The sequence below is a fragment of the Paroedura picta genome, chromosome 8 (genome assembly GCF_049243985.1).
Source record: "Paroedura picta isolate Pp20150507F chromosome 8, Ppicta_v3.0, whole genome shotgun sequence".
NCBI classification, from domain to species: Eukaryota; Metazoa; Chordata; class Lepidosauria; order Squamata; family Gekkonidae; genus Paroedura; species Paroedura picta.
The window spans coordinates 96,800,115-96,826,638 of record NC_135376.1 but is presented as its reverse complement, the minus strand read 5'-3'; the positions used below and the strand labels follow the sequence as shown (position 1 = coordinate 96,826,638).

Here is a 26,524-nt window from a genome sequence, read left to right as displayed (position 1 = left end):
ACTGAATCCGGGGTGGGGGTGGGGGTGGGGGTGGGGGTGGGTGGGGGTTCTGAATGCTCTGCAGTGGCTCAACCACTGAGCCACAGGCCCTGGCCTGTTGATTTATTTCCTTAATTGATGATATTGTGCCTTCCTCCCCAGTGGGAACCCAGTGTGGCTTCCTTCCCTCTTCTCATTCCTTCCTGTTTTGTCTTCAAGCCTACCTCACAAGGTTCTTGAATGTGTGTGTAATCACAGGGTCGCCAAGGAAGCTTCCCTGGCAGAGTGAGGCATCAATATCAGTTCTGCAGATCCTCATCCAAGCAAACTTGGAGTCCCCTGCATAGATGAAGCCAGCTCCCAACATCCCGTTGCATTTTCATGAGAAAAGTGTGCAGGTAGAGAGGAAAGCAGTTGGGTGACTGCAGTGTGATTTTAAGATCACCAGGAGTCCTGGATCACCACGGTACAGCCCGATCCTGTCAAATCCCACAAACTGAGCAGCTTTGGTAGTCAGATGAGCGATCAGCAAGGATGGCTCTGCGGGGGAGAGAAATGGCAAACCAGGGCCTGTGGCTCAGTGGCGGAGCCCCTGCTTAGCATGCAGAAGGCCCCCGGTTCAATCCCCGGCATCTCCAGTTAAACGGCTGAGGCGGGGGGGGGGGGATTTGCAAGGTGAAAGGTGGCATGGTTGGTCTTGGAAGCTGAGGCGGCTCTGTGCTTGGGCGGGAGGCCACCAAGGGAGGCTCTGCGGAGGAAGGCAGCTCGGCAGACAACTTCCCTTGAAGTTCGCTTGATGGCAGTTCCTTATTTTATAACATCGCCGTGAAAGGCTGATTCATTTTTTGTGAGAAAATTAAAATCTCTTGGGACATTTGGTGAAGGGAACTCTAGCACTGGAGGTGGGGACTGTCTCCTGTCCTCCCACAATGACCCTGGGGTGGCGGGATGGGTGTCCAGGCACAATGTGTGTGTGTGTGTTGGGGGGGGGAGATAGATGGTGCACAGCCAGAGATACTTCTTTCAATATTTCTCCCTCTGCCCATTATCAGGCCTTTTGCTAGCAGCAATAAAAATATTTATATAACTCTTTTGAGTGTTAAAAGGTCGCCAGTCACATCTCTTGGATCCCGTGTGTGGTGGTGGTGAAGGGGGGGGGGAGGGTTCTATTGATTGATTTTGTGTGTGTGTGTGTGTGTGTGTGTGCGTAAATTTCTAATTTGCTCCTTCACATTATTCTTAGCCCTGGGAGCAGGATTTCAGAGGAAACTAGAAGGATGTGAGAAAGTTCATGCTCCGCAGACCCCAATTCTGCTGTCAGCTGAGAGTTTCCATGGGATCTGAATTAAAAAATGCATAGAACAGATGGGAAAAATACATAAAACCCCAAGTTAAAGGCACAGTAGTGCTGTTTTGATAACAGTGCTAGATAAAACTGTCTCCAGCTGCTTTGTAGAGATTGAAAAGGAGGGGGCCAGGAACCCCTCCCCGGGGAGGCGCTTCCGTAACTGTGGGGCTGCCACTGGAAAGGCCCCCTCTCGTGCACTCACCCAGTAAGCTTCTTGGACTGATGGGACTGGATTTAGCCCTACGAGGTAGGCCGGTATTAAGGAACCTGCATTGCACTTCGGGGAACCGAGCCTGAGAGGATGGAGGCTTGTCAGAGCCTGCCTCTAATAAATGTCTCCACTAGTGGTTGCAGGGAAAGGAGAAATGGGGACTTCTGGCCCATGACCCCCCGGGTTTCTTTCTGGGTGGGGGCTTATTTTAGAAGTGATTTTTGAATCACGTATCTTGACTTGGCACAGAGGTTCTACAGCCACCCTTAAGAGCTGGGAGTCAGGATTGGGGGTTTCTGGAGATGACGGGTGTGGAGGCCGCGCACTTAGGGGAGGGATCTCGGCAGTGTCTGCCCCCCAGAACAGCTGTTTTCTCCAGGGGAGTTCAGGGAGATAGCCCAGCCCCACTCGGGGGATACGGACCAATCAGGCTCCTTGGTGGGCTTTCTAAACTGTATATACCAGGGGTAGTCAAAACTGCGGCCCTCCAGATGTCCATGGACTACAATTCCCATGAGCCCCTGCCCGCGAACGCGGGCAGGGGCTCATGGGAATTGTAGTCCATGGACATCTGGAGGGCCGCAGTTTTGACTACCCCTGGTATATAAGCTCGAGGCGTTCCTGTTTTCTCTGTTTGGTGTTTCCTGTTGGTGTTTGGAGTAATAAAGAGCTGACAGTTTTCAAAGAATTATGTCTGTTTACCAAACGGGGCAGACTTAATAGCAACCCTAACAGGCAGCTTTAGGCACCGATTCCATAGGGCGAGAAGCCTCCTGTTGGAAAATGTCGGGGAAGGGGTGTGCTCCGTGAAGCATTTTGTGCGCGCCTTTAACTATGTTTGGAGGGGAGGTGCTGTTAATGTTCCCCTGGCCTTGGCATCACTACAGGACGACCAGGTTGTCTTGCTTGCCCAGTCTCTGTGGCAGCCGCCAGCCGCCAGCCCTCCTCTCCACACACAGCTGGACTTGAGAATTCAAAGGTTCCTTAGAATGAGCTTCATTTTTGCCCCCTGGGGGCAGAGACACACCCTGTTTACCTGAAAGGGAGTCTATCCCACCCACCCCTCGCCAAGGGAGGTCAAGGATACTGGGGATTGTAGGGTTCCTGGAAACCTGGAATTATAACTGATCCCCAGAGATCTGTTTCTCCACAGAAAATGGAGAACTGACTCCAAGGTTCTCCACTTCACGGACTTCCCTCCTGTCCACAAATCCAGCCCTGCCCAGAATCTGTCCTCACATCTCCAGAGCTTTCCTGACACCAAGGGTTGTGTTATTCATATACAAGTTTCCAGTGCATATCAGGGTTGTGCGCTCGGCAATCACCGAAGCCCAAAGCAGCGCGTAGGAGGCCAGCGCCATGGCATGGAGAGGGGGGGGGGCGACGGCTGTGGCGGGGGGCCAGCCACCACCTCCCCTCTCTCTCCATGCTGCAGCACTGGCCGCCTCGGGCATCGGTGATCTCCGAGGCGGCTGAACTGAGCCAAAGCACACAAGCCTAGTGTTAGTGGCAGTTACAAAAATAAAAAAGCTTCTGTATCACAGTTGTCTTCCTTTTGGTAAATATGATTAAGAATTTTGTTTAGCTTAAAATAAAGAGTTCAATGGGTTTATAATGTGTGTGTGTTTCAAAGCACATTTTGGGGGAAGTAATTTTTCAAAAGCCTGTTTGATAGCTAAGCAATTGCCAAAAGGAAATGTGATACAGCTTCTAGCTACGATATTTCAGTTGGGTCACATTCTGGTATGTTAAGTGAGGTCTGTAATACCTGATCTTTCTGGGAGCTGAAGCTGTGATGTTTGTGTTTCTCTTCTAACATAAATCAAAGAGCAGAGCTTTGAGTTTTTCAGCAGCATTTCAACAGGATATTTACTTAATGTTCTGATTTTAATTTTTTTTTAAACTAAGCAAGCTGAGGAGGGGTAGTCAAACTGTGGCCCTCCAGATGTCCATGGACTACAATTCCCATGAGAATGCTGGCAGGGGCTCATGGGAATTGTAGTCCATGGACATCTGGAGGGCCGCAGTTTGACTACCCCTGAAGCAGACATGTTTTGAAGTAGAAGAAGAAGAAGAGTTGGTTCTTATATGCCGCTTTTCCCTACCCGAAGGAGGCTCAAAGCGGCTTACAGTTGCCTTCCCATTCCTCTCCCCACAACAGACACCCTGTGAGGTGGGTGAGGCTGAGAGAGCCCTGATATTACTGCTCGGTCAGAACAGCTTTATCAGTGCTGCGGAGGGCCCAAGGTCACTCAGCTCATTGCATATGAGGGAGCGCAGAATCGAACCCGGCATGCCAGATTACAAGTCCGCACTCCTAACCTCTACACCAAACTGGCTACACCAAACTGAAGGGAGTTTGTCCAATTCAAGAAGCTGCCTCCTTTTGTGATTGCTGCTTCTTCAGATGAAGATGAATTTGAAGCCAGTGGGAACAGCTTTTGTGTGGTGAGGGAGCCGCATGCTGAATGTTGGGAAAACGAAACTTGTGAATGTGTCCTTTGTTCCCAGCAATCCCGTCAGTGCTGTCATAAGTGGAAGGGAAGGATCAAGTAGTCAGGTGAACACCGAAGAACCAGGTCTGAGTCCAGGGGCACTTTGAGGACTAACCAAGTTTATTTCTGGGTATAAGCAGAATTAAACTTTATTGGTCCTTAAGGTGCCTCTGGACTCAAAATTAGTTCTGTTGCTTCAGACCAATATGGCTACTTTTTCGGGGGGGGGGGAGGGAGCGGACTTTCTGATGTTAAGTGTGTGGTTTGTTTAGGGTTGCCAACCTCCACATGGGCCTGGGGATCTCTGAAGAGAGAGAATGGCTGCTTTGGAAGATGAACTTGGTGGCATTAAACCCTGCTCAGTGGCTTCCTCCCCCTTCAGTTTCTACCCCCAAATCTCCAGGAATTCCTTAACCTGCAGTTGGCATCCCTTGCTCTACCCCATTGATGTGTTGGTTTCCTTTACTGTAAAGCAGTGATCCCCAACAATTCTACTGAGGACGGGGGGGGGGGTAGTCTTTTGCCAAGGGATGTTGCCGCCTGAGGCCCTGCTCCACTTGCTTTCCCACCAGTGCCCTTGACTTCCTGCCGCCCGCTGGGGGGTGCTGCCAGCAGCAGCTGCACAGTGCCACACCGAGGGGGAGCCCCAACCATGGCGGCCGCCGGAGAGCACCAAAGGTGAGCCGGTGGCAGACTCTGGACAGGATTGTATTTTTCAAACCATCCAAAGAAGAATCCAGGATATTGATCTCAAGATAATTTACGCTGGTGCAGGGGGGCTGTGCTCTCCACGAGCTCTTGGTCTATTCCAGTGGTCTCCAACCTTTTTATCACTGGGGACCGGTCAACACTTGACAATTTTACTGAGGCCTGGGGAGGGGTAGTCTTTTGCCAAGGGACGTCGCCACCGCCGCCTGAGCCCCTGCTCCACTTGCTTTCCCGCCAGCGCCCCTGACTTCCCGCCACCCACTGGGACGCGCTGCCAGCAACAGCTGCGCAGTGTCACGCCGAGGGGGGGCCCCAGCCATGGCAGCCGCCGGAGAGCACCAAAGGTGAGCTGGTGGCAGAGTGGCAGGGCCGCCCCCGAGGCAGCAGGTGGGGAGGAGGACGAGGAGGAGCTGTGGCCCGGTACCAACTGCAGCTCTCGCCCCTCCTCTCCGGCTGCAGCTGCTGCCCCTCCTTTCCGCGCCGTGGGGCTGGCCTCCAATGCACTGTCTCGGGCTTCGGTGATTGCTGAGGCAGCAAAGCACACATCCCTACTCTATGTACATGGCCTTCCACGGGGACACCTTTCTCTGTTGGTCTCTCCTGAGGAGGCAATGCCCTCATGTTTTATACATGTGCATGGTGCTGGATACACTGTCCATTTGTGACAGGGAAAGGACTCTTCAGATTAGGCTTCATTTGACTGTGAATACTTGAATAAATGTAATTTTTCCCTTCTTGGGAGATGTATATACCATGACTGGGCCAAATTCTGCTCTGTTAACTAAATATGACTAACTGGTCTAGGATCTGATCTAGTTGACTTCTGATAGAAACCAGGAAATGACATAAGGTAGCTCCAAGCAAGGCAGGAAACTCTTTGGTGAAACCACAGCATTTCCAGCAATTCCTAGAGCTGCCCTATGTCACTTCAGGGTGACTACAGCTGGCATTTGCTGCCTCCCCTGTGTCCCACCCACAGCCAACCCCCCGGTTGCTCAAGAGCCTTTGAGTTAAACCGAGAAGATGCTGTGCAAGAGAAGTGGCATGGCTGATAGTGTGATTTGTTCCCGCTTTATCGATTTTCATGGTGCTATTGACGCCTGACGTTTATTAAGCCTTCTTAGCTTTTTATTGATTTTATTGGTATCCATACTGTATCGCAAGTGGCCTTGGTGACTTTGAGTTCAAAAGAGACAAATAAGTGAGCTAAATATCCTTGTCTCTTGGCCACTGGAGAGCAATTCATTTAAAATCTCAGGTGAGCTTCCGCTTTCATCTGGAGCCCAAAGAATTACGAGGCTCTCCCGGACGTGGCCCTGAGCTTCTGAGAGCACAAATGGAGGCTCTCAGCAGAACACGAAAGAAAGCCCCCCTGCCCCTCCTGCCTCAGGTCGGCCGCCCTGTGCTTCAGTGGATGTGGAGCTCTTCGGAAGATGCGATCGCAGAAGACCCCGAACAGAAAGCTCAGGGCAGGGCTGGCGACCAAGGCCCAGAGGATTATTTTTGTAAAGATTTAGAACCTTCTTTGGACAGTTATTCTTTAGGTGACTGGCCCATCAGTCAAAGGAGCTTGTTTGCAGGTACGCAAGAGAAGGCCTTATTGGTGGCAGCCCCAGAGTTACGGAACAACTTCCCCAGGGAGGTGTGCCTAGCCCCCCCCCCCTTTCAGCCTTCTCTTGTGGCAGCTGAAGACGGATTTTACTTAGGACCACATTTGGCTAGGGTGATTCCGAGTGCTGTGATCTTCAGCTGTGGTTTTTATGTGTTTTGTCTATATGCTGCGAGCTCCTGGGAAATGCTAACGGTGTCTTTAGACAACAGATGAAGTGTGTTGGACTTGCACTGAGTAACTAATTCAGACAATGCTTGTTTCAAAACCGTACGGATAATGCAAGAGGTGGGGTCTCCCCCCTCCCCCCATTTCTCTTTAATTATCCCCAGAGAAGGCTTAGCTAATTTTCTTTCTTGCTAGTACAGGGTAAATATCCTGCTAGGATAGCACCTGTGGTGTGAAAGCAGCGCTCCATCTGTTGGCTCTGTGGTGCGTGGAGGGAGGTCACGTGCTTAACCCGCCTTCCTGGGAGAACAAAGGGGAGAGATCAGAGGGGCGGAATCACATGTCCGTCTTTCACCCCTCCCTCCTACGCTGTCCAGTGGCAGGGCTGCAGGGGACCGGAGGGGAAGCCCAGGCAGAGCAATTTCTCTGGTTCTGCCTTGGAGGAGCTCTTTGTTCCAGTTGCCAGTTCTGGCTTTGGGAATTCCTGGGGGTTTTGGAAGTGGCATCCTGGGTACAGTAGGTAGCGTCCAGCCTCCCAAACCATCACTTACTCCAGGGGAACTGCCTCTGTCATCTGGGGTTGCCCCCAGCCCTAGACCAGCAGGGCCCATCTTGAAGATGGTGCCAGTTAGTTTGGCAGGGTCATCAGTTAGCTTGCACTGCAGTCTCCCGTGGTCACCTAGCATTCCCACGGCCACGGCCACGGCCTTCCTTCTTTGACCCAGGGATGCCAGTTTTAAGCAGTGCTGCTATAAAGGGAGTCATTTAGTGTTGGCTGGGGGGAAGATTCACGCTTTCCTTTGTGCATGGGCACAAGGAGGAGGCAAGGGAAGCAAGTATTTCTTTCCCACTTACTCCTTGGCAACTGGGGTGTGTGTGTTGGGGGGGGGGGAGTTATCGGCAGTGAGAGAGGCCCAATCTAGCATTTCAGCCATGTTGCCAGCAGTGTGCCGAAGTCATTTCTGATGCATGCCAGAAGTGACATCAATGTGATGGTGTTCTGGCATTTGGGCAAAAACTCTGTGGTAGAAGCTATCTTTACCATAGAGTATATGCCCAGATACCAGAGCGCCACTGGAGACGTGGTGACTTCACTTCCAGCAGACAGTGGAAATGACGGAGTGTTGCTGGTGATCTGGGTGAGGCATAGAGCTAGGCCTTTCCACTGTTATGAGTTCTTCCGCCAGGCAGCTGATAGGGAGGGCAGATCCTAGGGGTGGGGCTCCCATGTTAAGCTTATCATTTGGCTTCCATTAGGCTTGCAATTTAAAAAAAAATTTTATTTAATTTAATTTGGAGACCACCCTCCCGTGCTGGCCAGGGATGGGGTCACCCCTCTTTGCTTGTTGGGGTCTGTATTCATGATCCGCTCAGACTGCAAAATGGAGATGGGAGAATGATCTCCCAGGCACAGTATCTACCACGTGTGGTTTCTGTGCTGCAATCCTGCCTTTTGCAGATGTTGCAGTTCTGGCAACTTGGTTGGCTAGAATGGCCCTCTCGTGGGATGGCCCAGTCAAGGGGGTTCTGGCACAGATTGGCACGCTCACTTTCACTGGGTGTTCCAGATAACTTAGAGAGGTGGTGAGGAAGGCGGGCGATGTCACACCTGCAAAAGCAACAGTCGCGAGTTGCTTGGAAGAAGCTGTTCTAGGCGGTACCCATGCCAAGTAGTCCAAGGTTAGAGCAGTTCAGAAGACTTTCCTTATAAGTGCTTTGGTATCCTTGGCACAGGATGAGACACGAGGTGTCTCGTGCCTTAATGCAGTTCGGTGGCAGCCTGAGAACAGAGCCAGAGGCCACTCCCATCAGATCTCTGCAGCTAAGTAGGGCTGGATGGGAGGCTCCCGAGAAAGGCTGCGATTGCTCTGCAAGGGAAGGCAATGGCAGACCACTCTGGTTTAGGGTTGGGCGCTTTGGCACCCAAAGCGGCCACTCGCTCCCGCGGCAGCCTGCACTGTTCCGCGCGGAGGGAGGGGAGGCGCGGGCGTCAGCGTGCCAGCGGGCGCACACACGCAGGCGTGCCTGCGTGGGTGCGCCCACCGGCACGCTGACGCCCGCGCCTCCCCTCCCCCCCTCGCGGCGCGGCACAGCACTGACTGCACCCCCATAGTCCTGGAGTTGCCAGGCGTCAGTGATAAATTGATGGCAGACCCTGATTATTAATGTCTGTTAGTAGCTATCAACTTATGGCATCACAGCAGGTTTCCCATCGTGGAGTGGTCCAGTGCAGGCAATCTAGGGGTTCCTTGAAGCATCATTCTGGAGGCGCTAAGGACCTGGTGGTGGCTTCCCGAGCACAGGTTGTTTTTACTGCTGAACATGCTCCTCTCCTCTGGCTAGGCTCAACTGGCCCATTGGCGGCGGGTGTCTCCTCTTCCTCCAGGGTCAGATTGCAGGTCAAAGTCAGGGTTCCCTTGTTTTTAGTGCAGTGCATATTACAAGTGTCCTTAAAGTCTCTAATTAGCAATTTACTAAAGAGGGAAAGGCCGGCATTGCCAGGCAGGTTGTTAAAAGGAGATCAATTTCTGTACCCTGGGGCAAACGAACTCAGAGTAACTAGTTATTATTGGTGCTTTAGAAAATAATGATAATTATAACTTTTGGACCAATGGCACAACTGGATAAATGATTTTGGGGCGTGAATTGGATTTGTGCTGCAAAGCAGAAGTTTGCTTTTGGAGAGAATTGGGGGATGGGCTTTGTTGTAAGCTTCAGGTTCCAGTGAAGCATTCCCAGATTGGCTGGAAGGGACATGTTCAAATGAGGATGACTCTGACAGGGGTGGGACGGTTGGGTTTCCCTATACATCTGCCAGTTGTCTACACTGCGCCAGCCTAATGCAGAGGAAAGCCGTGGTTGAGCTTCCGTGGTTTTTTCAAGGAGTCTGAGTGCAAACAGTAAACAAGTGTGTAGCCAAAGGGAAGTGAGGTTGGCGGGTGGCGCCGCAGTCCTTACGCCGTATCCCAAAAAGCGTGGCCTTGCAAGAGAATGGACTGCTTTAAATGATCTTGCTTCGTGGGAGTCCTGGACACAGAGGGACATCACAGGTACCTCTTTCACGTCAGTCACTGCGGGTGGTAAAGAGAAGAGGAAAGCAGACTGGGCCGGACAGACCCTGTTCCTAGGTTCTGGACAGCTGATCCAGTTCTCTGCTGGCAGATTTCCATTAAAAGGCAAAAAACTTCACTGCTGTCTATCTACTGACAGATAGTTACATCAGCACCGAGGCCTGCCTGTGAAATTAAAATTCCTTCTCATTACATTGTAAACATAAGATTTACTATGATGGGGCAGATCAGGGATTGTCAACCATGTTTCCCTGGGCTCCTTTGCCTGTAGACCACCCCCTCCCCCTTCCCCCCCACAATCCAGGGGTTCTCTCTGTGTATAGGAATGAGCTTCCTGATTGCTGCTCCTTTGTGTGAAATCCCCTCCCTTCCCTTAGAGTTTACATATGCAAAGCTTTACTCTGACTCTTTCTCACTGCCCCCCTCTCCTTTTCTGCTTGTGATCCGTATTAAAAACCATACTGACAGCCCAGGCTCCCGGCTGCAGAGGGCTTCTCCATTTTTAGGTCAGCCGTGGATTAGAGCATCTTTCCCCGTCATCACCCTAATAGCATTTGCATGCCACCCGGGCTTGGCTTGGAAAAGTAGGAAGCAGGACGAGGACCCTCCAACCAATATTGGTCAAAGCCTGGTAAAAAAAGGAGGGGGAGGGGGAGGGGGAGAGGGAAAGGGTTTGGTGGGAATCCATGGCTGGCCAGCCCGGTGCGAGGAGCTTCCCAAAAACAAGAGCTTATTCATTTTAAACCAGAGGTTAATTCATCAAATGGGGATGCGTAAAATGATCCACAGGTTTCAATGAAGTGGAGCAGAGTTAATAGCAATAGCAAGATCTCCTCCCGCCTAGCTTTTGTTCTGTGGCTCTCCTGGCTTGGATGAAGCCTGCTCCTGGTGTGGGGAGAACAGGAAGAATTTTCTTCATTTCAGTGGGAGGCTGGTTTGTTGATGGCCTATGTATGGGAGGGGGGGGTTCAAATTTTGATTTAGTAATGCAGCAGAAGGATGGCATGTCGATGTAGGAAATGCAGGAGCTATGCTGCATCCAACACCGTTGATTGCGTAGTGATCCATGAATTAACAGGACATTGCTTAGCGAAGGGAGAGAAGAATTGGTTCCTCTGGATCTTGGGATGGAGGTGACATTAGTGAGGTGGCAAAATTATCAAGGAGTTTCTGGCAATTCCTAGAGTGACTCTTTTCAATTCCAGGGAGCTCTAGGAATCACCAGGAACTCCGTGGTAAGAATTTCCTGTAAGCTAGGAAGCCTGTTTAATTTTTTTCTCCCAGGTCATTGGCCCTCCCAACCCTCCCACTGGTTGTCAGGCACTGTCTGATATCCATACAAAATGCATTGAACCTCTACTGTAGCTCTCCAGATGTCCATGGACTACAATTCCCATGAGCCCCTGCCAGCGTTCTCAGGGGGCCGCAGTTTGACTACCCCTGGTCTAAAGATTCTAGTCTTGGCCAGATTGACGTCTTTGATGGAAAAATCCAGCTGGAGCTTTCTTAGGCCAGTAGATAATGTTGTGGAAGCCGGCCAGGACTGATTCTTGACTAGCGTCTGTTGCACATTTATCTCTGCTTCTGGAAATGTCAATATTTTGCACACATCTAATCTTTGACTTCCAAGTATTCTGTATAACAGTGCTAGACACGGGAAGGCTCCTTGCGCGCTGCCTTCTCTCTGTTCTCCTGGGATTTTTCCACTTTATTGAAACACTCAGAACCTGGCTGCAGGGAGAGGCGTATAGCACAATTGTATGAAGAGCTGCAGCCTTTGACGTCCATGGAAATCAATGAAATTGGTAGGGTATGACTATGTTGAGGACTGTGCTGGTCCCCGTAGCAAGGATGGCTGGTTGATCATTGGATCTATTGCAGGAAATGGCCACCATTTCCCCCCTCCCATTCCTGGGCGTCCCATGTCCAGTAGCATTTTAGGGGTACTTCTGCCTCCCTCCCTCTCTCTCTCTGACACACACACAAACACGTGCGCACAACAATTGTGCCCTGTACACAAGTTTTGTGTGCATTTACTGTCATTTTGACCCAGTTTTTATGGAGAGGACCGAAGTGTATGCTTCTGAAGGCAGTTTTCCACCCTGTCCTTGAATCAAAATCTCCCCACGTGCTTGGCTGTTTGAAGGGTAGGGGCACAGTTGGGTGGGAAGATGAAAGCAGGCCGTGTGTACCTGTCGGTGTCTTTGGAGATGTATTGCTGTAGGTGGTCTCTTACCTAGCAGGACTTCTGGCGCGTTATGAGAGGTGGATCAGGGCCGCTTTATTTTATTTCCCCGGGACCATAATGAGTTAGCAAGCAGTGGGTGTCCATTCTGTTTTCCGGCAACAACGCTCCTCTCTCAGTTTCCTCTCCAGCAGTTGTGAATATTGCAGAAGAAGAGGGGGCGGGGGGGGGATCATTTGAAATAAGGTGAATATATATTTTTTGAAAGCTGGCAAATCGATGTCCTGATAAACAGTGTGATAATAGGCCTTAAACACAACTGCAGGAATACTACGAGTCGAGGCCAGCGTGCGATCCATAATATTGATGAAATGCTTGGGCTCGGTACAAGTTTAGAAAAGCCGACACATCATTTTTACTTCACTTTTTAACTCCGTCCAGCCTCCGCCCCGGCCCCCCTCTTTTAATGGCCGCTCTTCTGTCTTCAGAAGCAGGATTTCAAAAAGCCTCTTTCAAAACATTTCCCTCCCTACGTGATGTTCTGGGGGGGGGGGAGGTCAGCACTGTGTCTCCCCCCGGCTGGAGAGCAGATGGGTGGTGGCCGGGGGCAGGAATCCGTGTTTGTTCATCTGCCGACCTTGAAGTGGAGGGGGCCCAAAGGACCGCGTCCAAAGAGGTGTGTCGGCTACGACATTCGAGGTCCTGTGAAGACCAGTCGATAAAGAGACACGCCAGAGACGGCCCTGCCTGTGCAACCTCCTTGTACTTTCTTGATAAACATTTTTACTTGAAAAAGAAAGATAGAAATATAAAAGGGATACAAAATTGAAAAGCAAATCACATTCCAAAATTACTATACTTTTCAGGGTCCATCCCCTGGCACAGCTTAAATCGTGTAGAAGCAGAACTTTGATCCCCCCCCCCCCTCTTCTGCATTTGCTTAGTTCAGGCTTTCTCAACCTGGGCTTCGAGAGACCCTGGGATTTCGTGCTGGTTCTGGAAGGGTTTCCGGAATGACTGGGAGTTAGTTAATTTTTTAAATATATTTTAAAATTTGTTAAACATTTATCAGGTGATCTGACCATATATGGTCACGCCAACCTGTTTTCCCCTCCCAAAATAACCAGTGGGGTGGGAAGGGGAGGGGCCCGGGGTGGGCGTGTCCACAGCGTCATTCCTCAACCATGTTCTGCATGATCCCACCACTTCTGGGGGTTTTCAAAGCCTGAAAAATGTTTCAGGGGTTTCTCAACAGCCAAAGAAGTTGAGAAGGGCTGGTTAAGTGCAGTGTGCAGACCACTCTAGGAATAGGCATGCTGCATGGACATGGTCTTCCTTGGTGGGATGTGGTTAAAAGAAATACCTTGACGGTCGCACTCCACACAAACACGTGGGCAAGAGTGTTCTGAAGAGAGCAGAGTGGGGCTTAATTGGGATTGTAGCAGGCTGAGCTTCGTTACCCTGCTGAACTCCTTGACCCTTTCTTAGTGCTAATGCTCCTTCTTTCCCTACTGCCCGCTTAACCTTAATCTCGGAGTCCTCTCCCCCCCCCCTCCGCCCCGGTCCTTTCTTTCCTGGGCTTTCAGCTGCAGCAAATCTTCCCAGACCACCTGCCATTGTGGCACTTGCTCATCTCAAGACCCAGGTTTTCCCAAAGTGGATTTGCATAATTTATTCTGGGTACCGGCAGTGGATTTGTGTGTGTGTGAGTGACAAAGTGCCCATAGCCACCGGTGCAAACCACAAAACCGGTGGGAGCACTTTGTGCAGGCGGGTCGGAGTACCAAGAGGTACATTAACATATTTTTGGTGCATATGTTATTTGCACATTATTTTTACCGCGATGTATATTTAAAGCCAAGGATTCAGCTACCTGAATTAGTGGACATCTAATTAAACATCTTGTCCTAATCTTTAACACTTAGCTACCTTTAATAATTGAGCAGAGCCCTCCTGGGCGGAGAGTGTCTAGACTCTGCTTTCACTGTACATGTCCTGATTGGCCCGTGGACCGGAAATAGAGGCCGGATTGGCCCCCAATGAACCCAGCAAGGGTCAGTCTGGCGTAATCACAGTCAGTCTGCCCCTGGCTGCCGCCGGGAAGGAGGTTGGTGGGGCTGGCCGAGGAGGGGGGGGATGAAGGGAATTCCCTGCTCCAAAAACCTCTGCTGACAGGCCCAGGTAGTGGGGAGGGCTGCAAGGAGGGCTGCCGGGGAGGGGAGAGGGAGGGAGGACAGGACATGCTAGCACTCGTTACATTTACATATACAACGGGCTTTAAATCTAGTTTTATAATAAATTCTAAGACAATGGGATTCTCAGCTATTATGTGGAATTCCACATAATGGCTGAGAAGGAAGCTGGTGAGGCCCAGCGCTGAGCCCCACTGGCTGTGCCCCCACTGCCGCCTGTCTTCTGAGGCCGTTCTTGCTCTCCTGAGGGTGGGAGTGGCTGTGCAAGACAGGCTTTAGTGCAGCAAGCTGGGCTCAGCACTGGGCATTGCCAGCTGCCATCACCTGTCTTCCACAGCCAGTCCTGCTCCCAGAAGAGCAGAGATGGCCTTGGAAGATGGGCAGCGGTGGCAGCTGGCGAGGCCCAACATTGAACCTGGCTTACTGAGCCCCACTTCTTTCACAGCTGTTCCTGCTCTCAGGAGAGTGGGGACATCCTCTGAAGATGGGCGGCAGTGACAGCTGAGACGAGTAGCAGCACCGGCAGCACTGCAAGCGAGGCTCAACGCCTGGCCTCCCCAGCCGCCATTTACTGGTGCGCACTCCCTGGGTCGGGACAACGGACGTGACGTGCATTAGCATGTCCGTTAGGGGGAGTGCACCAGTAGATGTGTTTCCACATCAAAAAAGAAAGAAAGCTGTCACTAACGCACCAGAACAAAAGAAGAGTCGTGATACCATAAAGTCTGAGAGGTTTCTTTTGTATAAACTGTCTCTTACCCATGCTGTCTAACGAACACTTTCCTGGGAAAAGTCGTATTGAGTAGTGTTCTGAAGTGCTCTTTCAGGAGGGCTCTCTAAGGGCACAAATTGTTAGCCTCCATTAGCAGATGGCATCATTTGTCAGTCCTGGCCCCAACTGCAGCAGAAGCACAGGGCTGGCCTGGAAATGTCACTGCTGGCAAGGAGCCACTGTGTTGCACAACCCTCTCAGATTCCCCCCCCTCTCAATGGGAAAAACCACCGAGTTCACAAACACGGCTCCAGCCAACATGATGTTGACATCACTCGTCAGTTCCCAGATTGGAGCGAGGAGGGTGGTGGCATTTCCTCCTGCATTGTTCCGCTGGTGTGGGGTGGAACGTGCAGGCAGCAAACTTCCCCCTAAACGCATGCATATGGCAGGCCTAATGTACCCACACTAGAGTTGGGCGCTTTGGTGCCCGAAGCAGCCGGGCGCTCCTGACATAGCCAGCGCCGTGGGGAGGGGAGGAAATGTGCAGGCGTTGGCGCGCCCCCATGTCTCTCCCCCCCGCGTCGCGGCGCTGGCTGCGTCGGGAGCGACCGGCTGCTTCGGGCACTGATGCGCTAGACCCTAACCCCCTCCCAGCAGGAACAGGGCCCATGTTAGCATCCTGTGCAGTTGGAGAGTCCTTCATGACGGGCCCTGAATGGAAAGATTGGCAGGAGGTTCCTGGGATTCTGGGGCTGCAGCCTGGGGAGAGTGAGGCTTGGGGAGAGCAGGATATAAGGTCATAGAATTCACTCTTCAGACCAGCCATTTTTCTCCATGGGAGACCAGTTGTAATTGCAGGGGACCCTTGGAGGTTTGTGACCCTAGTCCAGCCTTAGACTAGCCTTTCTCGACTTTTCTTTAACATTGAGAAACCCCTGAAACATTCTTCAGGCTATGAGAAATCCCAGAAGTGTGACTGTGCAGAATGTGGTTGGGAAGTATAGCCCCTCCCCTTCCAGGCCCAGCCTTGGCCATTTTGGGAGGGGGTGGGTGGGTTGACATGACTATATATGGTCATATTACAAGACAAAAGTTTTAAAATATATTAAAAATTAATTAACTCCCAGCCATTCAGGAAAGCCTTCCAGGGCCATCGAGAAACCCCAGGGCTTCATGAAACCCAGGCCTAGAAAGGCTGCCTTGGACCACAAAAGCATACAGTGCAGTAAGTTCGTTTTCAAAGTGTCCCAAGACTCATGATAGGTCTTGGTTCACCAAAGATGGCTACACTGGTGGTGGAAATGCACCAGGAAACAGCTGGAGGTCCTCGTTCAGAGAAGCAGCCTGATGCTGGCCCAATAAATATTTAGTTTCAAGGCGGTGCAAGAAAGGAGCTGGCTTCCAGCCGGTGTTGAAGTGCTGCTTCTTCCTCCCCTTGGCTACACCCTGGCAGGAGACTGTTGGAGGCCAATTGTGCTGGCAGTCTCTTGGTCAGGCACATAACTCAGCTAATGAATTACTAGGTGGAGGAAAAAGCCATTTGTTTACCCACTGTCACTATTCCTGGCTGTTAAATATTTCCTAAGAGTAATGTAAGCCCTGTGCAGTTTGGACACAGTCCTTAAGAGCTGAAGTGTTCCTTTGTGGGGGGATTCCCGAAGGAATCTCGGGTGCCTGTTTCCACATCCCACTTCCAGCTTGATGCATGGGATTGAAAACTTGGAGGGGCAATATATTTAGCTGCTTGTTGAGGCATGGATAAGACGTTTGGCTTTCGCTCTTAGAAGGCAAATAATGGCTGCCAAAACAGCTTTGGATGGCCAAAGTGCACAGTGGGAGAATTAGGGTTTGCTAACCTCCAGGCCGGCCTGGAGATCTCCTGGAATTCCAGCTTATTGCCAGCTGGTAGATTTTCAAGAGTCAAAACACTGCGGTGCAATCTGGAGAGCCAGGTGTGATTCCCCTCTCCTGCACATGCAGCCAACTGGGTGACCTTGGCCTAGTCATAGTTCTGTTAGAGGTGTTCTCACTGGGGTTGTGTGCGGCGGGATCCGAATTGGCCGTTCCAGGCCGATGCAGCCAATGCCGCGCCGCAGCATGGGGCTGGCTGTGTTGGTCTGGAACGGCCGATTTGGCTGCCACGCACAACCCTAGTTCTCACATAGCTGTTCTGTCACAGCTCTCTAGGTGTGTCTGCTGTGGGGAGAGGAAGGGAGGGTCATTGTAAGCCGATTTGAGATTCCACCAAGCAGTGCAAGATAAAGGTAAAGGTTTCCCCTGTGCAAGCACCGAGTCATGTCTGACCCTTGGGGTGACGCCCTCCAGCGTTTCATGGCAGACTCAATACGGGGTGGTTTGCCAGTGCCTTCCCCAGTCATTACCGTTTACCCCCCAGCAGCAAGCTGGGTACTCATTTTACCGACCTCGGAAGGATGGAAGGCTGAGTCAACCTTGAGCCGGCTGCTGGGATTGAACTCCCAGCCTCATGGGCAGACAGCTTCAGACAGCATGTCTGCTGCCTTTGCAGGTAGTGCAAAGTGGGACGTAAAAAACTCTTCTTTCTACCTTTGTCAGACACAAAAGCTTTGACTTCTGAAAGCTTATACAGTGAACACACATACAATCTGTATAATTTTCATGTTGCATTCAATGCATGTAAAGTTGAGGATGTGATAAAAACCTTGTCTTTATCCAAGTTCCTGGGGTGCCTTTTTTTTTTTTTTTTGCAATGGGAACCAAACATTGGTTCTTTCTTAGAAAACAGGTGCACCTGCAGGGTGTTCATGTGCACCGTGTAACCTGTGAACAGGGCTAGTGTCACTGAGATGCTTGTGAGACCTTCACGGAAACAGAGGATTGTGTCCGCAGCAAATCATGTCCAGTTCTTTGGGTGTGTTAAAATTAGTATCGCCACAGTTTTCTAAACCTCCACTTGTTTGCATATTTAAACTTTGAACAATGGAAATGCATACTAGATCCAGGTGGGTAGCCCTGTTGATCTGTTGATCTGAAGCAGCAGAACGAAATGTGAGTCCCATGGCACCTTGAAGACTTCTGAGAATTAGCCTCTGTGCGCATGTACAGATCCATGCCGTATTGCTTGTAAATGTGTACAAGTATTATTCCGAGAGAAATAATTAATATGTAAAACTTTGAATGGGTTTGAATTTGTCACACTTGATTGATTTTATTTTTCCCAGTGCAATTTTATTTATTTATTTATTTATTTATTTATTATATATTTCTATGCCGTTCTCCCTTTTCAGCTCAAGGCAGTTTACAGTGGATATAATGATTTGGTTGAAGAATGTATTGGTATTGGGCCATAAAATTTAACATGGGGGTGCTTTTAATGTTTTGTTTCCTTGATATGAGATAACGTAGGTATGCTAAATTGGATCTCAGTATTAGGGAAACAGCAAAACTTCCTAATTTTTCCCCTGAATAAAATTGCAATTTGGGGTGATTGGCAGCCCTAATAAAACTTCTTTTCCACCCTACAACAGGATTTAGGCAGGGTTCCAGAAAATCTCCCCAGAACAGGATTGTGATTAAGAATTTTGGTTGTTTGATTAAGAATTGATGCTCATGTCAGCCATGGCTAACACCTGCATATGGATTAAAAACCTCCAAGACACATCCTTGTTGGGCTGTGGAAGAAATATCTACAAACTTGGGGAAGCCCACCGGTTTTGCAGAAAAATATGTTTTTAAAATAAACTTTGGACTGGGTTTTAAATTATGATTTAAACTGTTCATTATTGTTGTGAATGGTGCTTAAATTGTTTATGTATTGCATGTTTTGTGGAACTGCCTTGAGCTCACTTTCAGGGGGGCAGCATAAAAACCTAATAATCGTAATAATATAATAATTATTGGAATATGTGTTGAGGATCGCTGCTGCCTGCTGCTTCTTAACCCCCCCCCCCCCTTCAAGCTTCCCTTTCATCAGCTGATCTGTGGTCAGCCAAGGGCCCAGGCTTCTGTCCCTGCCTCTGAACACTGGCTGAGCAAGTGATCTCTTGCTCCTGGCTCCCTTGGGCCATCAGCTGGTCCATGGGCAGGAAGGCCTGGGCAAAGCAGGGAAGTGGGGCAGTTGGCCCTCCCAGTGCACTGAGGTGACATCATCACCCTCTCTGGCAGCATTCTCCTGGAATTCGATGGTGGAGCCATGGCAGGACACCACTGCCAGGTAGGGTTGGGTGCTCCGGCATCTGAAGCAGCGCTGGCTTCTTCGGGCACGAACGACTGCTTTGGACGCCGGAGTGCCCAGCCCTAGGTCATGCAGGGGGCAACAGAATTGTACTGGGAAAGCCGATTGCCCCCCTGCGCTACAGAAGTCTCTGCTTCCCCCATGACCTCTGGCTTGGTCCTGAGTTCAGGAATGCAAAATCAGCTCTTAGCAAGTGCAGGGGGCTCTTGCCCCGTTGTAGTCAGAAGTCTTGGTTTTTGAGTTGCTAGTCCTGGGTGGGGAAATACCTGGACATTTGGGGGGAGAGCCTGGGGAGGGCAGGGGTCGGGAAGAGGGGGAGCCTCAGCAGGCTACAATGCCACAGAGTACACCCTCCAAAGCAGCCGTCTTCTCCAGGGGAACTGACCTCTGTGGACTGGAGTTCGGGTGTAATCCTGGGAGATCTCCTGGTCCCCCCTGGAGGCTGGCAACCCAATCTGGTTTCCAGGCGTTGGGGTGAGATTGTAGACTCTGTTTCCTGTGCCAGCTTCTTGTTGATGAACTGGAAGGGAAAGAAAGGTCATCCGTTATGAAAGGATCCGAGGAAGAGGCTTGGAATCAGAACCTGCCGACACGGCTTGTGTACATATTTGTCGAAAGCTGGCTGGCAAACGGAGTCTCCATTCAGCTGTGTTCTTTTCCCCTATCAACACGGCGCAATTCTCGAGCACTTAATGTTCTGCAGGTTGCATAAGCTCTGCTCTGGAAATCTTTGGCTCGGCCGGGAGCTCTTGTTTTCCCCGGCCACTTTGTTTTGCTGCTGCTGCTGCTGCTGCTGGCCGGCTCCCAGGGAGCCGTGGCCGGAATACAGGGGTTGCGAAAGCCCTTGGAGAGGGAATGTCTTCCTGCAGAGAATGTCGACATTTGGAACAGGGCTGTTCAAGCCTTCGCCCTTGAAAACACCCAGCCCTGGGCACTGATGTGGCAGGAGATGGGCAGGGATGGAGTTGTGTGAGAAAGCTCAGCCCCAAATCCACATCTGGAGGGCCGCAGTTTGACTACCCCTGCTTTAATGTGACTAAGGTATACCTCCCTCCCTGGTCCTGACCATGCCCACAAGAGAACAAGGAGTCTCTCTTTGCTTGAGACCACAGTGGCTAAAATGTTAACTTGTGAACCAAGAACACCCTCTGTTCAAACTTCGTCTCTGCCTTGAATTCACCAGGTAGCCTTAAGCGATCCTGAACTGGTGCATGGATAGAATGCTAGGTGTCTGGGAGACCCAGGTTCGAGTCTCCATTCTGCCGTGGAAGCTTGCTGGGGGATTGGAGATTAACCTACCTTGTTGGGTTGTTGTGAGGATGAAATGGAGGTGAGGTGAGAAATCTAAACCACTTTGGGTCCCTATTGGGAAGAAAGGCAGGGTATAAATGAGGCACACAAATAAACTGTTAACTCTTGGCCTCAGCTCCCCCTTCCCAGCTCTGTTATGCGTAGCCTGAAGCACAGTTCTTTATAGATTGTTGCAGAGATTATAAAACAGAGTAAGTTAAATACGCCAAATCCCTAATTGTTCCTCTTTGTAGTATACTTTTTACATAAGGGAAGGCATTGTTATGATGGTTATTTCATGTTATATACTCATTTTCTAGCTTGTTTTTCAATTTTCTATTACAAATGTCAAAAATTGCAATAAATATATAATCAACTATTTCCATAATAATCATAAATATTAATTGATTCAGTTGGGCAGCCATGTTGGTCTGAAGCAGCAGAATACAGTTTGAGTCCAGGGGCAATTTTAAGACCAACCAAATTTTATTCAAGACTTGTGCCTGGAGAAGTGTGCATGCACACATCTGCACACCACGAATAAAACTTGGTTGGACATAAAAGTGCCCCTGGACGCATAAATATTAATACTTGATAATGTTCTCCAAGAACTCCAGGAGACTGGTGAAGCAGGGCTTTCCTTTGAAGAAGCCATACTGATGCTTTAATTCAGCAAGGTTTGTTCTTCCTTATGACTAACAACTGTAGCTTTATAATGCCTTCCATCCATTTATCTAAGACAAATATTAGGTGAACCAGCCTAACATTCATAGCCACCCCCTTTAAAATGGACGTTGGCTGCTTTCTAGTGATGTTCCATTTCAGTGACCTATTTTTATTAAAGTTCAACTATTTCACATTGGAGTTTCTTAAGGACTACTGAATATATGCCACTCAGTGTTTCCCCCTTTAATTGTCCATTATCTCTACAATGAGGGGCATTTTAGGTATGGGCATTTGTTTGGTTTCTGTACAGCTCTGTACTTGCGTGTGAGTGCTGGCTGGCTGGCACGCCGGAGCCGCCCCTCCACGCCATGCTGCGGTGCAGGCCGCCTCGGGCTTCTGCGATCGCCGAAGCAGCCAGAGTGTGCAACCCTCACGGCATTAGGAAGGTGGCGGCAGTGTCTTGGCCGACCCTGGGAAAAGGGTCCATTGACCCCCTAGCCTCCGTGGGAATGACGTTCTGGTGCACCCAGTCCAGAGTGTGATGGTCACTATGTCATTAGAGTTCCTAGCACCTGGCCTAGGGTTGACCGATGCAGCTGCTTTGGGAGCCGCATCGCACAACCCTAAGTCCTGGCCCATGCGGTCTGGTTTTCTTTGTTATCACACAGCGCTGTTAAGTTCTCGGCATTCTCCCCATTCTGCAGACAGGAGCGCTAAGACCGAGGGGGAATGGTGTGCCCCATGCCACCCAGTGTGTTCCCAGGGGAGTTGGGATTCCTCCGTCTCAGTTGGGAGACTCTTCTCAGCCAATCTTCAGGCAAGAGAGGTCAGTTGCCCTGGAGGAGACGGCTGCTTCAGAGGTATCCACTAGGGTAGGAGCGGCCCAGCTGGGGCTCTCCCGATGGCCCCGGACTACAATTCCCATGAGCATGTGCGTGCAGCAGGGGCTCCATGGACTGTATCTGGAGAGCCACAGTTTGGCCACTCCTGCTGACTATGGCATGATGCACAGCTGCGGTCCCTCGCCTCCTCCAGCCCCTCCCTCCCGAGTTTTCTCTCCCAGCTTTCCAAGGAATTTCCGACCGTACCTTTTTCTGTAGGAACGGGTCTCCTCCTCATCTGTGAGCTGCTCTTATGCGGAGCAGAGAAGGAGATTTAAAGAACAAAACAAAAGCAAAACCCATAACCAAACCCTTGTTTTCCTTAATGAAAATCTGTTGCGTTAGCATAACAAGCAGACTCTTTTCCCTTTCCCCCCCACGGGAAGCCTGGAGAGTGTTCCCCCTCCTTCCGTGTTCTGACATGTGCTACTCAATCGAGCTGTGTTATATTTAAACAGATCAATTTTGTTGCCATATTTTCCCCCTCTCATAATGATCAGTTTTGCAGCACTGAGCACATTGATTTATTTCTGTTCACAGTGCTGAAAAGAGGAGTTGTGTGTGTGGAGGGGGGGGGAAGTTGATGAATTGTCTCTAGAGAGGCCTCTTTGGGGTTTTTATGTTTTTGGGGAGGGGCTGACCTGCTTTCCCCATCTCTCCTCTGCTCCCAGTGGAAGTCAAAGGGCTGCCGGAGAGGCGAGGGGGACGCAGGCGAGAGAAACTCTTCTGGGGGAGAGGCTGAGATTCTAGCCGAGGTCAGCAGCCGGCTTGTCGTCCGGCCGGCCGGCCGGGGCTTGTGGGCTGGGTCAGACCTCATCCTTTCTACCGGGGCGAACCCAATCCGCAGTGGGAATGTCGGTCGGCTCTGCGGCCTCCAGCGCCTGCCCCGACAGTCTGGCCTCAGTGTTTACATTCTGTGGACTCGAAATAGAAAATAATTGGCGTGGTTTGTGCTGACTTTGACTTCTTCTGCCTTGATCTGTGTCTGCGTGATGTCGCCAGAGACCAGCGTCAGGGAAATTGCGGGGGGGGGGGGGAGGAGGAAAGCCTCCGTTTGCTGTCCTTTTCTAGCCCCCCAATTCCGACCAACAGGCATTTGTTATTCTGCTAAAAACAGGGAGAGAGACCTCTGAAATGGAAATATCCATGGGGAATGGGAACAGCCCCGGATTGGAGGTGAAAAGGGGTCCAGTTAGGGTTGCCAACCTCCAGCTGGGACCTGGCTAACTCCCACTATGGCAATTGATCTCTAGATGCCCCAGATGAGTTCCTCTGAAGAACATGGCTGTTTTGGAAGGCGGGCTCCATAGCATGACAACCTGCTGAGGTCCCCCCCTCCCAAACCACACCCGCCCCAGGCCTCAGGGTGTGGCGCCACCAAGTCTAGCCTCTGAGCCTGCCATCGCCTCCAGGGGCAGGGGGCTCTGCAGTCACATTGTCATTCCAAGAGAAACTCCATCTTCCACATGGAGGTTGGCCATGCTAGAATGGGTGGATGAGTGGAACGGAGCAGATCTACACTGATGCTGCCCTTAAATACTATGGCACAAACTTTGAATTTTTCGGTGCAACTGAGGGGGGCTTAAAACCGGTGTGGACCTTGAAGCTGTGACCACTAGGGGGCAGTGTGCTTGTTGATCCCATGTTGCTACACTCTTCCATGGTGGGGGGGGGGTTTACCCTTTTATTTGCATATATGGGGATAAGGGGCACAAAGGAGAGGAAACTGCCTCCCAGTGCCATCATAGAAAGGTCCCATGGGTACGGCTGCACATGGAGATACATTATAGACACGTGCACAGGCAGAGGCTGAATCACTGTGATGTACCCTTCTTGGCTCCACTTTTATTCACCCGTCATGGTGGTGAGTGAAGAGCGCTGTCAAGTCACAGTCAAATTCTGGTGACCCTGCAGGTTAGGGGGGAAAAACGGCAGGTCTCTAGATGTCCATGGACTATAATTCCCATGAGCCCCGGGGGGGGGGGGGTCAGACTGTGGTCCTCCAGATGCCCGTGGATTACAGTTCCCATGAGCCCAGGTAGGACATCTGGAGAGGCACAGTTTGGCCCCCCTGCCCTCTAGAGTTGTTACGCTAGGGATGTTTTGATGTGGCCTGCCTAACTTTGTGTAGCGCCCTCGGACTTCCTTTGTGGTCTCATTCAAAGGCAAACCAGGGGTGAGACTGCTTAGCGTCTGAGATCTGATGGGGTTGGGGTTCCACTCATCATAGCTCAGGGGGAGTCAAACTGCGGCCCTCCAGATGTCCATGGACTACAATTCCCAGGAGCCCCTGCCAGCGAACGCTGGCAGGGGGCTCCTGGGAATTGTAGTCCATGGACATCTGGAGGGCCGCAGTTTGACTACCCCTGTCATAGCTCTAACTGTTTTCCTAGGCCAATCTGAAGGGCCTGGAAGTCTGCAATCAAAGCAGAGAGGCAGTGGAGACTGTGAGGAGGGCACAGGACTTGTGGCCTCCCTCCATACGTAAACAGAAGCCTTGGTGCAACAAGTTGGTACTTAAAGCTACATTATTTGTGTGTGTTTGTTGCTGAGTGAGTGAGTGAGTACCCCGAGGGAGGACTATTGGCCTTGTGCCAGCTCCCGGCTGGGAAACTCCTGGAAATTTGTGGGGAGGAGATATCAAGGATTTGATTCTCTTGGTAGCAACGTATGCGCAGAGACAATACAACTTACTTCTCTGTTCAAACGGTGGTTGATATGAAGATCACAACCCAAAGTAGGTCTTCTTAGGAATGAAATGCGTTTTATCCAGCAGGGTTTGCTTTCAGGGATGTGTTTGTAGAATTTCAGCTGCCGTTTCCTTTCCTCCCCCCATGCGGGGTTTGCCTAAATCTTTGTGCCCTTCTGTTATATCGCATCAGGTCAGCCAGTGGCACCAAGGCTGACAGGGGACTACTGGCTGGTAAAGGGAAAGGGCTGGGCAATGGGGAGAGGTCATGAGGTCAGTGGTCGGCCCCACTGTGCTATGAACTCTTTCTAGGCCATAATTATCGGTCTAGCCTTGACTTTTCCTAATGTGCAAGGATTTGTTTAAGTGCAATGGATGTAATTGCTTCATTTGTTGTAGGTGGGAAAACATTTCAAGTGGAAGAAATTACAAGTACTCTTTTAAAAAGTGCTTTTAGATACAGTTATTATTGGCGTTTATGTTAGTAAAGCCCATTGTATTTGCCTGAAAGCAGACCTTGCTGGCTTTTCTTCTTGCCTCTCCTGGTACCCATGAGAAATACATATATAATTCAAAATTTAAAAAGGTATTTATTTTCCTTTTTTAATTGTCCTTGCTGAACCCATTAAAATCTATGATCTAAATTGCCTGTCTTGCAGCATTAAATAAAAATGCAGAAGATGTAAACACACCATGTAATGTATTCTGCATGGAGACCTAATTGGGAATTGTTGCTAAACTGGAGAGCTGTATCTAGTTTGCCTATTCAGGTTGCCATTTTAATTAGGGTAATTATTGCTTTATTCTGTCTGGGAGTGCAGCCCCTGCTGCTTTCCTTGTTTTCCTAAAAAACGGTGTCCCGAAACATAGGCAGAGACATCCAGAGACATGTCCTTGAGAAATGTCACCAGAGTAAGTTCAAAATCCAAAATACTTTTAAAAGGATAATACCCTTGGGGGGGGGGCACACACACACACACAACTTGCTTTCCCTCCCTAACTTCTACCCAAACCCTCCTCTGGAACCGTTGTCTGGTTTGAAATAAATGTATTCCTTTACCCAAAATGTATTCCTTAACTTAGATTTCTATAACCCCACTTTCCCCTCAAGTGGCAACCGAGAGCAGCATTAAAAATTATTCTTCTCTGTTTCATCCTCATAAGAACCCTGTGTGGTAGGCTAGGAGGAGAGAGTGCCTGGGTCAAGGTCATCCAGTTACCATGTGTCCTCTGGGAGGGCAAGAAAGAAAATCTCCGCCAGCACTGTGTGACTTCACTTCTGGAGTGTGTGGGCAGAAGCAATGTCAGTTCTCTCTAGGAATCACCAGAAGCTTTATGTTAAAACCATAGACTTTGGGCGATTTTTAAAAGGACTGGTCTCACTTTTGAGGGGGGAAGGTCCTGGAAGTGATGCTGGACTTTTCTAGGGATGCCCTTGCCAAAGCATAGTTTCCATTCCTGGATTTATAACATCCATGGTTTTCTCAGTGAATGTGGAATGTGCAACCATTGGTTAATTGATACCGAAGGAGGGAGGGAAATGCCCCATCAAGGGGTGAAGGGAATCATTCAGCACATTGCATATTCCCAGATTCTTCACCATGATTAAGAGATCCACAGCCTTAGAGATTTAAGTTGGTCTCCAAAGCCAAAACTGTGGTGCTTTTCTACGAAAAAATGTGCTGTATTTTCTCCTAGTTGTTGTTGTTTAGTTGCTGTGGGGCAAACCAGCATTTTATAGAATGACAGCTATAAAATTAGATAATCGGTTAATCGCTGGCAAATTAGCCTCATGTCTTTTGCAGAGAACAAATACGGTATTTATGTAAAAGTTGTTAATAGTTTCTGCCTTTTTTAATTGGCAGAAATAAATGCAAAATGCATGATAATTAGGCAGCTGATGAATTCAGTTGTACAATTATGCCTAAAGCTATGCCCCGGCACTTAATGCTGGATGCTCCGAGCAATCAAAGAGAGCTTATTTATATGGTTTATTTATAAAACAAAGTTACAGATGAAGTCACAGTGGCAGCTTGACTTCAGGCACGGTGACGCAAAGTCTGCACTCAAAATTGTTACTCTAATTTGGGGTACGGAGAAATGG

At 50.0% G+C, this 26,524-nt stretch overlaps 1 protein-coding gene across 8 annotated transcripts in view; it reads left to right on the top strand.

Moving 5' to 3' along the window:
• The window catches only part of ZMIZ1 (zinc finger MIZ-type containing 1), a 410,316-nt gene that overhangs the window by 77,130 nt on the left and 306,662 nt on the right, over positions 1-26,524 (top strand). The gene's annotated exons all lie outside the window — the stretch shown is intronic.